A 13,107-nucleotide genomic window follows, 5' to 3' on the forward strand; every position below is an offset into this window, starting at 1 on the left:
ATTTGCATGCTATACCATTTGTTGCATATATGTTAAATAATGATATTGCTTCATTATCTATGGAGCCTTTTAGCAGGGTATAGTGTCCTTCCTTATCTCTTTTAATTAGATCTATCTTTGCTTTTGTTTTGTTTGAGATTAGGATTGCTACTTCTGCTTTTTTTTTTTTACCTTAGCTGAAGCACAATATATTCTACTCTAGCCTTTTACCTTTGCCCTGTGTGTATCCCCCTATTTCAAATGTGTTTCTTGTAAACACCATACTGAAGGAGTACGGTTTTTAATCTATTCTGCTATCCACTTCCATTTTATGGGAGAGTTCATCCCATTCACATTCACAGTTATTATTACTATCTGTGTCTTTTTCTTCATCCTATTTCCCCCGTTTATGCTTTTATTTCTGCCTTCTCCCACTCCTCAAAAGAGTTTTGCTTTTGACCACTGCCTTCTTCAGTTTACCCTCCCTCTTGATTCCCCTCCCTTATCTTACCTTTTTCTCCTTGCTACTTCTTCCCTCCATTCTGACCACCCCCTCCATTTTCTTTCCCCTTCCCCCTCCTACTGCCTGTAGGATAAGTTTGATTTCTATACTTATCAGAGTATGTTATTCCCTTCTTGAACCAAATCTGTTGAGAGTAAAGCTCAAATACTGCTCTTCTCCCTCCCTTCTTTCCTTCTACTATAATATGTTTTTTGTACCTCTTCATGTCATGTAATTTACCCTTTTCTACTACCTCCTTACCTCTTCTCCCAGAACCATCCCTTTATATCGCTTATGTTTTTTTATCATTATATCAGTTATTTTATACTGACACCCACAGTCTATGTGTATCCTTTTCAATTGTCATAATAACTGTACTATTCTCAAGGCTGACATATACATACAACATATATAAAACAATATAATCAAATATAAGGATGTAAATAATTTGCCTTACTAATTAACAAGGGTTTTTCCCCCCTGTTTACCTTTTTATGTCTCTTTTGAGTTTTGTATTTGAAGATCAAATTTTCCATTGCTCTCTGTCCTTTTTTATCAGGAAGGTCTGGAATTCCCTTATGTCATTAAATGTCCATCTCCTTGCCTGAAAAATTATGCTGAATTTTGCCAGGTAGTTGATCCTTGGTTGTAGTCCAAGATCCTTTGCCTTTTGGAATACCATATTTAAATTTATTCTGTCATTTAATGTAGAAGCTGAAAGATCCTGCATAATGCTGACTGTAGTTTCACAGTATTTGAATTGTTTCTTTCTGGTTCCTTGCAGTATTTTCTCCTTGACCTAATAATTCTGGAATTTGGCTATAATATTTCTTGGAGTTTTCAATTTGGGATCTCTTTCAGGGGGTGACTGGTGGATTCTTTCAATGACTATTTTACCCTCTGGTTCTAGGACCTCAGGGAAGTTATCCTTGACAATTTCTTTGAAGATACTGTCTAAGCTCTTTTTTTCATTGTGGCTTTCTGGTAGACCAATAATTTTTAGATTGTCTCTCCTAGATCTATTTTCCAGGTCAGTTTTTCCAATCAGATATTTCATGTTTTCTTCTATTTTTTCAGTCTTTATATTTTGTTTGATGGATTCTTGATGTCTCATAGAGTCATTAGCTTCTACTTGCCCGATTCTAATTTTTAATGTATTGTTTTCTTCCTTTAGTTTCTCTATCTCCTTTTCCATTTGGTTGATTTTACTTTTAAATGAGGCATTTTCTCCATTTATATCCTGACTTTCCTTAACCATTTCACCAATTTTACTTTTTAAAGATTTGTTTTCATCAGTGAATTTTTTCCATTTTTTCTCCTACCTCTCTTATTTGGTTTTTAAAGTCCTCCTTGAGTTCTTCCAGAAATGCTTTTTGGCCTGGAGACCAGTTCACGTTCCCTTTTGAGGTTTCAGATGTGGGTATAGTGTCCATGCTGTCCTCTTCTGAATTGGTATTTTGATCTTCCCTGTCTCCATAATAGGAATCAATGGTCTTTGGCTTTTTAGTATTCTTTTTCATGGTGGATTTTTTTTCCTCCTGACTTCTAAAGTGGATCTCTGCTTCTGGGGCTCAGGGGGCTCTGTCCCAAGCTTCTTTGTTGGATATTGTGGGCCTGCTCACTGGTTTTGTGTGCTATGGCCTCTGGTTTTGTGAGGTATGGGGGAGGGTTGGTCTGGCTGCTGGAAGTCTCCTCTTTCCCAGGACTGTCTATAGCACAGGTGGTCTCAGCTGTTGTCTGTGCTGCTGTCTGCCACTTCCCCTGGCTGTGCAAAGGCACATCTGGGGTCCTGGTGTTGACGTTTGCTAGCTCCACCCACCCCAGGGGCTCAGTAACTCTCGTTGTTCTGCTGAGGTGGGGCCTGCTGAGACACCTCTCTCCCTGCACTAGTCTCCTTCTGCCACCACAAGAAGGGCCCTCTCCTCAATTTCTCTTGGTAACAGGCTGCTGAAGACCCACTTCTGTGTCCTCTGTTTCTCCCAAGGGAGTATTCTCTGGGTGAGGACGGGAGGAAGAGACAATTTACCTGGCCATCATGGCTCCCAGAAGTTCAAGAAGGCGAGTTTCAAACCTATAGGCTGTGGGTTGGAGGCCTTCAGGTTAGCTGCTCCCTTTGCCACAGGCTCTGTACTGGTGTCTCCTGTAGCTACCACAGACTCCCTTCCTGGGCTGAGAGACCTGGGGCTTGATCACCACTGTAGTGGTACTTCCACTCTGGTCCTGTTCCTGTTCCTGTGTTTCACTTGCCCAGCACTCTCTCTTACCAGCATGCTTGCTGGGTTCCTCTGTTGTTCCCGGTTGCTGTGGTCTGGTGCCATTCGGCGTGCCCGGTGCTCCTTCCCCTCTCAGTTTCCTAGTGGCTTCTAACTCTCTCAAATCTGCTAAGATTCACTTTTTTAGACATATCTGACAAAATTTGTGAGAGAGCTCCAGTAGTTCCCTGCTTTCACAGTGCCATCTTGGCTCTGTCCCCAAGTCCTTCCTTTTCTAACCCTGCAACCAGGCGTGTTTTGGGACCTGCTTGAACTAGCTGGAGAAAGCTGATTATTAAATTTTCAGTGTGAACATTTGCCCTTCAGAAATTGGCAAATGCTGTTATAGACCAAGACTTGGTTTACTATTTAGTTGATTGTCTACTTAAGAAAGTGATGGAGAAAGCTTTAACAATGCACATTATACTTAAAAGTGTGTCCTGAATACATGTTGTTGTCATTTCCCCCTCCCCCAGAGATATGGTTCTTAAATATTTAGCAACTCTGAATTCACCCTACTGTAATGCCTCAAAACTCCAAAGTATATATCCAGAAGAGGAGACAAAAGGTAGCAACCTATCTCCTTATGAATTAAAATACGGGAAAATTCAAAATTTAATTGACACGAGAAATCAGAAATGGCATTCCTGAAAGTGCAGTTCCCAAAATATAAAAGCACAAGGTCTGAGCCATAACATGTGCTATATTTCCCCCAAAATGTCCATGCATTATATCAATGTGGGGTTACACAAACCTCAAGAAAGCAGGGTCCTTGAAAAGCATGCATCAATGGTGGTAGTGGTGAGAGTGGGTGCAAGGGGAAAATGATTGATAGGAGAGAATACTTAGTGTCCACAGGGAGCATAGATCATTGCTGTATCATTGAATACAAGTAGAATCAAGGACACAAGTGTGTGTTGCTTTATTTCTTTTCTTTCTTTATTTCTAAAAGAAAAGGGGAACATTGTGTTTTTATTGTATACAAATTTCAGAGGTGGAAGCAAGGGGGATGGATCACCTTATTTTCCTTTATCAAAACTGAGTATAGTAATGCTTGCTCCTTTCCATGCAGTTTAATAACCTTTTGTCACACCAATCTAGCCCCTAATACGTGGTATGACTAAACTAGTCACCTAATTTTTCAGTGCATAATTTTTTCCCATTTGTAATATTTCCTCTGCCTCTTATGATTCCTCCATCCCCACCTATTTCAAATGAATGTTTAAATACAAATTAAATAGATTTTATAAGTGGAAAACTTTCAGAACCTTAGAACAAATGCCCTTGTTTTTATCAACTGATCAACACTGTACAGCCATGGAATTATTCTTTGTTTTGGTTTTCAGTCATTGTATTCTTGAGTATAAAAAAATCAATTTCAATATTTTATTCCCACTTCAGAGTGATATGTGGAATTCATTATGTTAAAAACTGCCTAGAGAAAAAAGAGAATTTAATCAATCTTGTTGGATTTTGAGTAGTAGTTACAAGAAATCCAGTGGACTTTTTCCAATCTTCATCCTTCTAGACCTCTCTGCAGCCTCTGCCACTGTCACCCTCTTCTCCTTGATACTTTCTTCTAAGTAGTTGGAATTTCACTCTCTCCTGGCCCTCTTTCTACTTATTTGACCTATCCTTCTCAGTCTCATTTGCTAGATCCTCATCCAGGCCATACCTACTAACTATAGGTGTTCTACAGGGTTCTGTCCTTGATCCTCTTCTCTTTTCCTTCTATAGTACTTGGTGATCTCATTAGTTCCCATGGCTTTAATTATCATCTCATGCTGATGATTCTCATATCTGTCTATCCTGCCCCAACCTCTCTGCTGACCTCCAGTCTTACATTTTCTAGTGTCTCAAACAGGATGTCCAATAGACATCTTAAACTCAACGTCTAAAATACAAATCATTATCTTTCTCTCTAAATTCTCTTGCCTTCCAAATGTCCCTGTTACTGTCACTGTCCATCTAGTCACTTAGGCTCAGAATCTCAGTGTCATCCTTGATTCCTTATTTATCTCTCACCTACCCATATCCAGTCTGTTTTCATGGCCTATTGATTTCACCTTTGTAATATTTCTCCATTATGCCTCCCCCCCCACCGATTCTGTCACCACCCTTATCACCTTATCACCTCACACGTTGGAATATTGTAATAGCCTATTGGTGGGTCTGCCTGCCTCAAGTATCTCCCCACTCCAGCTCATCCTTCATTCATCTACCAAAGTGACTTTTCTAAAGAGACAATCAACAACCCTCTCCCCATCCCCCAACTCAGTAAACTCCAGTGTCCCCCATCATCTCCAGCATCAAATATAAAATGCTGTTTGTCATTTGAAGCTTTTAATAACCTTGCCCCCTCCTACCTTTCTAGTCTTCTTATATCTTACTCCCCAACATGTGCTCTTCAATCTAGTGATAATGGCCTTCTGGCTGTTCCATGAACAAGACACTTCATCTCTTGGCTCTAGACATTTTCTTTGGCCATCCTGCATGCCTGGAATGCTGCTCCTCCTCTTCTCCACTTACTGGCTTCCTTAGCTTCCTTTAAGTCCCAACTAAAACCCTACCTTCTTTAGGAACCCTTTCCCAATCCCTCTTAATTCTAGTGCCTTTCCTCTGTTAATTGTTTCCTATTTATTCTGTACATAGTTTGTTTGTATATATTTGTTTGCTTGTTGTCTCTCCCATTAGATGGTCAGCTCCTTGAAGGCAGAGACTGTCTTTTGCTTCTTTTTGTATCCCTAATGCTTGCTGCTTAGTAACTGCTTACTTACTGACTAAAATTAAGTTTATGTGATGCTTTTGTTTTCAAAGTATTTTTGCTGGGCTTTGTAACTGATACAGTGCATAGGGTACAGCTTATCAAATAGTAGGAGTAATGGAATTACAGAATTAATTTCATTACTCTATAGTCATACCACATTTATGCAACTGGGACTACAAATCTTTATCTGGTACAGGTGTGTTTGAGTTTCCTATCACCTTCTTATGGATATGGAGGCATCTCTGGGTAATTTGAGTAACCACACTCAGCTTCACCAGGGGATGAGAGACAATTAAGGAGAAATTGAGTTGTTCTCCCAAGCCTTTAGTCCTATGGAAATTGCTGATGTAAGAGGGAAGCTTGGCTGAGGGCAGCAGAATATGAAACTGTGATGATAATCAGAGCTAACATGAAATTGGGGTAAGATATCCCCCTGTAAGCTCCAATGGGAAGTTATTTCTTCCATAACCTTAAATATGAGGCCAGGTGCCTTGGAAACTGAAATAGAAAAGAAGGCTTAAGAAATAGACCTACATCTCTGTGCCTGGGAGTTTAGAGAATAGTTTGTCCCCTGGGAAAGGGAATGACTGGCATTTGCTGGGAGCTGAGGGGAACTGCAGAAAGTATTGGTTGCAGTCAGAGCAACAAAGAATGAAGATAATAATAGGAAGCCACAACTGGTCCATCTACTGACAGTTACTGAAGGTGTCAGCTAATGTCAAAGCCTTGTAAAATGTATGTACTTACAAGAAGAATTGGTGACTATGACCTTGTTTGAAAAAATTAGGTATAACGTATGTCGAAACTTCCAGATTATCTGCATAAGGGCTATGAGCCAGATAAGTAAGAAGTCTCCCAAAGTAGATCTAAGTTCTTGTGTTAGTAGTGAGCCTCTAAAACATTAAAGCCCAGTTCTTTTCATAGAGGAAGAAAAGAAAAGTATTGGAGTCCTTTCTGAAAATATTCACTAAAAGAACACTTAACTTTCACTTAGAAATAATTACCAGCAAGTTTCTGTCTTTTGTTATTATTTTTCCATGGCAAGACAACTGTTTCTTTCGCCTTTAAATTGAGAAATTAAAATATCTGTCATATGAATGTAAGGTTGCAGTAATTTTTGAAAGACAAAGGAACAGTTAAAGAATGTTTAATGATCAGTAATACCAGAGGAGGCATAAAACAGGGTGAGGTATGTTTGCGAAAGATGTTCTTCACTGCTATGGAGAAGATATGTCATAGAGTCCAACTTGAAGAGAAGTTCCACATGTACAGAGATGTCTTTCATCTACTCCTCTTAGCGGATGACATTGTGCTATATGCATTTAGCCCAGGGATATTTTAGCAGCTCTTGCAAGAAACTATAATCACCCAAAAGAATTGGACCTAACAATCCACACACATAAAAATACTTAGCTTTTTAAATAAACTTAGCTCAAGTACCACCTTCCACATGAAGCTTTCCCCACTTCTCCCAGGGTCTAAGGTGGTTTCATTTCCAGATTAAACTTACCTAGTTTCTTTCTTCACTAACATGGTTGCCCTCCTCTGAATTTATCAATATCCTCCTTAAAATCTTGCACTTGGAGCTAAACTTAATATTCAGTATGTGATCTCACCCATAACAGAGTACAGTTAGGATTATAGAATGTAAGCTCTTTGAGGACAAGGACTATTTTGGTTTTGTCTTTATGGATCCAGTACCTGGCACAGTGGCCAGTGCACAGTAAACACTTAATAATTATTTGTTACATAAATGTTTTTTTAAGTGACACTGTGTAGCTAAAGGTCATGTTACCTGATTTCTGAAATGGATTTAAAAATAATATTTTTCTTCAATTACAATTAAAAACAATTTTTAATCTTCATTTTTTGAGTTTTGAATTCCAAATTCTATCCCTCTTTCCCTCCCCCTTCCTCCTCCCTGAGATAGTAAGCAATCTGATATAGGTTATACATGTGCAATCGTGTCATTTTGTGGAACAAAACTTGAACCAAAGAAAAAAAGGGGAAAGAAAGAAAGTGAAAAATACTATGCTTTGGTCTGTATTCAGATGCCTTCAATTCTTTCTCTGGAGGCAGATAACATTTCTCATCGGGAGTCTTTCAGAATTGTCTTGGATCATTGTATTGCTGAGAATAGCTGAGACATGCATAGTTGTTTGTCGTACAATATTGTACAATGCACAATGTTCTCCTGGTTCTGTTCACTTCACTCTGCATCAGTTCATGTAAGTCTTTCAAGGATTTTCTGAAATCATCCTGCTCTTCATTTCTTATAGCACAAAAATATTCCATTATAATCATATACCACAACTTATTTAGCCACTCCCCACTTGATGGGCATCCCCTCAATGTCCAATCCTTAATCACCACAAAAAGAGTTGCTATAAATATTTTTGTACAAATAGGTCCTTTTCCTTTTTTAATCTCTTTTGGATGTAGACCTAGTAGTGGTTGAAACTGATTTTTCAACTCAAGTGTAAGTTCTTATCTTCTTTAACACATTAGACTTCATCTTGTTTGTTTAGCTAGAGGTTTTTGTCCGATCTAACAAGTACCTTCTTGATATTTCATTAAGTACCTTCTATGCTAAGTTCTAGCAAGACAAATTGAAAAAGTTCCTGTCTAGGAATTTACATTCTACTGAAGAAATACAAACTGTAGACAGAAGACTATATCCAGAATAATTTGAGGGAAGAGAGAGAGAGAGAGAGAGAGAGAGAGAGAGAGAGAGAGAGAAAGAGAGAAAGGCGACAGAGATAGAGAGACAGAATGAGAGAGAGAGAAAAAGAGTTTACCCTGTAATTATACCTTTTTTTTACTTTAAAAATTTTTTACATATTTATTTAATATTTTTAGTTTTCAACATTGATTTCCACAAGATTTTGAATTACAAATTTTCTCCCCATTTCTACCCTCCCCCCCACTCCAAGATGGCACATATTCTGATTGTCCCTTTCCCCAGTCTGTCCTCCCTTCTGTTACCCCACTTCCCCCACTTCATCCCCTTCCCCCTTACTTTCTTATAAGGCAAGATAGATTTCTATACCCCATTGCCTGTATATCTTATTTCCCAGTTGCAGGTAAAAACAACTCTTTTTTTGAGCATTTGTCCTTAGAACTTTGAGTTCCAAATTCTCTCCCTTCTTCCCTCCCCACCCACCCTCCTTGAGAGGGCAAGCAATTCAACATAGGCCCCATATGTATCGTTATGCAAAACAGTTCCACAATGCTCATGTTGTGAAAGACTAACTATATTTCCCTCCATCCTATCCTGTCCCCGTTTATTCAATTTCCTCCCTTGACCGTGTCCCTTTTCAAAAGGGTTTGTTTTTGATTACCTCCTCCCCCAATCTTCACCCCTTCTATCATTCCCCTCTCTTATACCCTTCCCCCCTACTTTCCTGTGGGATAAGGTACCCAATTGAGTATGTATGTTACTCCTTCCTTAAAACAAAACCAATGACAGCAAGATTCACTCATTCCCTTTCACCTGTCCCTCTTCCTTTCCAATAGAACTGCTTTTTCTTGTCACATTTATGTGAGATAATTTACCCCATTCTATCTCTTCCTTTCCCCTTCTCCCAATATATTCCTCTCTTACCCCTTTTCTTTTTTTTTAAAGATATCATCCCTGCACCCTCTGTCTATATATATGTATATGTATATGTATATATATGTATATTCCCTTCAACTGCCCTAATACTGAGAAAAGTCTCACAAGTTACAAATATCATCTTTCCATGTAGGAATGTAAACAAAACAGTTCAACTTTAGTAAGTTCCCTTATGATTTCTCTTTCCTGTTTACATTTCATGCTTCCCTTGATTCTTGTATTTGAAAGTCAAATTTTCTATTCAGCTCTGGTCTTTTCATTGAGAGGGTTGAAATTCCTCCTTTTCATTGAAAATCCATATTTTGCCTTGGAGTATTATACTCAGTTTTGCTGGGAGGGTGATTCTTGGTTTTAATCCTAGCTCCTTTGACTTCTAGAATATCATATTCCAAGCCCTTCAATCCCTTAATGTAGAAGCTGCTAGACCATGTGTTATCCTGATTGTGTTTCCACAATACTCAAATTGTTTCTTTCTGGCTAATTGCAATATTTTCTCTTTGACCTAGGAACTCTAGAATTTGGCTACAATTTTCTTAGGAGTTGGGGGGTGGGGCTGTGCCAAGATGGTGGCTGGAAAGCAGGGACTTACTTAAGCTCCCCCCCAAATCCCTCCAAACACCAGTAAAAATGGCTTTGAACAAATTCGAGAGCTGTGGAACCCACAAAATAGCAGAGAGAAACAGGTCTCCAGCTGAGGATAACCTGGATGGTCGCTGGGAAGGGTCTATTGCACAGTGCTGGGGGTGGAGTGCAGCACAGCATGGGCCATGCCAGGACAGACCAGACCTGGTGTCAGCCAGCCTAAATAGGCCTTAGGCACTTACCAGACTTCTCAACCCACAAACGCCAAAGAGCAGGTTAGGGGGAAACTGCGGAACTGAGTTCAGAGCTATCTGGCCACCAGCCCTGGGGGTGGCAGAGGTGGTACAGTGGTGGCAGTGGCAGAAGCAGGAAGCTCCTGAGGCTTCTTCCAGAGCTCCAGTGTCAGCTGCTTCCTGAGTCCTTGGCTCACAGGCGGGAGGAATCTAGCAGCAAATCAGAGCAGGAATGCAAGGAGCACTTTGTGGGCACAAAGGCAGTTTCTCTTGCTGTGCCCTACTTGGATCTGCATTGCAGTCCTTGTTTGTGGTTCTTGGGGGAGGAGGAGTGCTGCTGTGATAGAGCCTGGAGTGACAGTGGAGTAGAAGTAGCTCTGAAAACAGCAGTGCCTGGACCCTAAAGCTTGGGACAAAGTAACCTCTACTCTACAAGCAGTCATATCCTGACAAAAAGCTCAAAGGTCAAGAAGTTAGCTGGGAACATGAACAGGCAGCGAAAATGAACTCAGACACAAACTCAGACTCAAACTCAAACTCTAGATTCCTTTTTCAGCGGCAAAGAAGATCAAAACATACAGCCAGAAGAAGTCAACAAATTCAAAGAGCCTACATCAAAAGCCTCCAAGAAAAATATGAAATTGTCTCAAGCCACAGAAGAGCTCAAATAGGATTGGGAAAATCAAACAAGAGAAGTAGAGGAAAAATTGGGAAGAGAAATGAGAGTGATGAAAGAAAATCATGAAAAACAAGTCAATGACTTGCTAAAGGAGACCCCAAAACACTGAAGAAAACAACACCTTAAAAACAGACTAATTCAAATGGCAAAAGAGCTCCAAAAAGCCAATGAGGAGAAGAATGCCTTAAAAGGTAGAATTAGCCAAATGGAAAAGGAGGTCCAAAAGATCACTGAAGAAAATACCATCTTAAAAGTTAGAATGGAGCAAGTGGAAGCTAGTGACTTTATGAGAAATCAAGTTATTATAAAATAGAACAAAAAGAATGGAAAAATGGAAGAAAATGTGAAATATCTCATTGGAAAAAACCACTGACCTGGAGAATAGATCCAGGAGAGATAATTTAAAAATTATTGGACTACCTGAAAGCCATGATCAAAAAAAAGAGCCTAGACATCATTTTTCAAGAAATTATCAAGGAAAACTGCCCTGATATTCTAGAACCAAAGGGTAAAATAGAAATTGAAAGAATCCACTGATGGCCTCTTGAAAAAGATCCCAAAAAGAAAACTCCTGGGAATATTATCGCCAAATTCCAGAGTTTCCAGGTCAAGGAGAAAATACTGAAAGCAGCCAGAAAGAAAGAATTTTAATATTGTGGAAACACAATCAGGATGGCACATGATCTAGCAGCTTCTACATCGAGGGATCAAAGGGCTTGGAATTTTATATTCCAGAGGTCAAAGGAGCTAGGTTTAAAACCAAGAATCACTTGCCCAGGAAACCTGACTATAATGCTCCAAGGCAAAATATGGATTTTCAATAAAATAGAGGACTTTCAAGCTTTCTCAATAAAAAGACCAGAGCTCAACAGAAAATTTGACTTTCAAATACAAGAATCAAGGGAGGCATGAAAGGTAAACAGGAGAGAGAAATCATAAGGGAGTTACTAAAGTTGAACTGTTTTGTTTACGTTCCTACATGGAAAGATGATGTGTGTAATTCATAAGACCTTTCTCAGCATTAGGGTAGTTGAAGGGAATATACATACATACATACGTATATACATATATACATATACATATACATATACATATACATACACATACACACACACACACACACACACATAGACAGAGGGCACAGGGTGAGTTGAATATGAAGGGATATCTACAATAATAAAATAAAATTAAGGGGTGAGAGAGGAATATATTGAGAGAGGGAGAAAGGGAGAGATAGAATGGGGTAAATTATCTCGCATAAAAGTGGCAAGAAAAAGCAGTTCTGTTGGAAGACAAGAGGGAGCAGGTGAAGGGGAATGAGTGAATTTTGCTCTCATCAGATTTGACTTGAGGAGGGAATACCATACACACTCAATTGGGTATCTTACTCCACAGGAAAGTAAGGGAAAGTGGATAGAAAAGGGGGATGATAGAAGGGAGGGCAGATTGGGGGAGGAGGTAATCAAAAGCAAACACTTTTGAAAAAGGACAAGGTCAAGGCAGAAAACTGAATAAAGGGGAACAGAATAGGATAGAAGGAATATAATTAGTCTTTTACAACATGAGCATTGTGGAAGTGTTTTACATAATGATACAGGTGTGATCTATGTTGAATTGCTTGCCTTCCCAGGGAGGGTGGGTGGGAAGGAAAGAGGGGAAAATATTTGTAACTAAAAGTCTTAAAAGGAGATGCTCAAAAAAAATATACACACACATATATATATATATATTTTTGCATGCAAGCTGGGAAATAAGATATATAGGGAATGGAGCATAGAAATCTATCCTGCCAGGGTTCCAGGAGCTTCGGCACCCGGCCCACCGTGGTGGCCATTACCGCCTGCAGAACCCCAAGCCACTTCCTGGGCAGCGTCCTCCACAAAGGCCTGGGACGCGTGCAGCAGCTGCAACGCCTCAGCCTCAGGGTCTGCCGTGACTCGCTTGCGTCCTGCGGAGCCAGAGAGTTTGTGGAGCGGCATGTGATGGACTTTGCAAGAGGAATCCGGGGGTTGTGCTCTACGTGACCACCAAGAAATGCCAAGTGCGGTAGGTGGTGGCGGAGTACCTGAACGGCTGGGTCCAGGAGGTAGCTCTTGGTAATAAGATGGCGGAGGAGATTGCCACGCTGATCCAGCAGCTGGCCGACCAGTCGGGCCTGAACATGATTTGCATCTGGAAACCCTACCACACGTACAACCTGAGTATCCAGGGCCAGTGGCACCCCTTTACCAACAGGCCGCCCTAGCTGGGCAAGGCAGGCATTGCGGATGGGCCTGACTGCAGACCGTGATAAAACCTATTTATCCTTAAAAAAAAAAATCTATCCTGCCCTACAAGAAAGTAAGGGGAAAGGAGATGGGGAGGGGAGTGCCATGACAGAAGGGAAGGCTGACTGGAGAAGGAGGCAATCAGAATATATGCCATCTTGGAATGGGGGGAGGGTGCAAACAGAGAGAAAATTTGTAACTCAATATCTTGTGGAAATCAATGGTGAAAA

The 13,107-nt window shown here is 40.1% G+C and overlaps 1 pseudogene; it reads left to right on the forward strand.

Annotated features, from left to right (window-relative positions):
* Positions 1–12,376: 12,376 nt before the first annotated feature.
* Positions 12,377–12,855, forward strand: LOC118857735 (annotated as a pseudogene).
* Positions 12,856–13,107: the final 252 nt, after the last annotated feature.

Source organism: Trichosurus vulpecula, chromosome 7 (genome assembly GCF_011100635.1).
Source record: "Trichosurus vulpecula isolate mTriVul1 chromosome 7, mTriVul1.pri, whole genome shotgun sequence".
NCBI classification, from domain to species: domain Eukaryota; kingdom Metazoa; phylum Chordata; class Mammalia; order Diprotodontia; family Phalangeridae; genus Trichosurus; species Trichosurus vulpecula.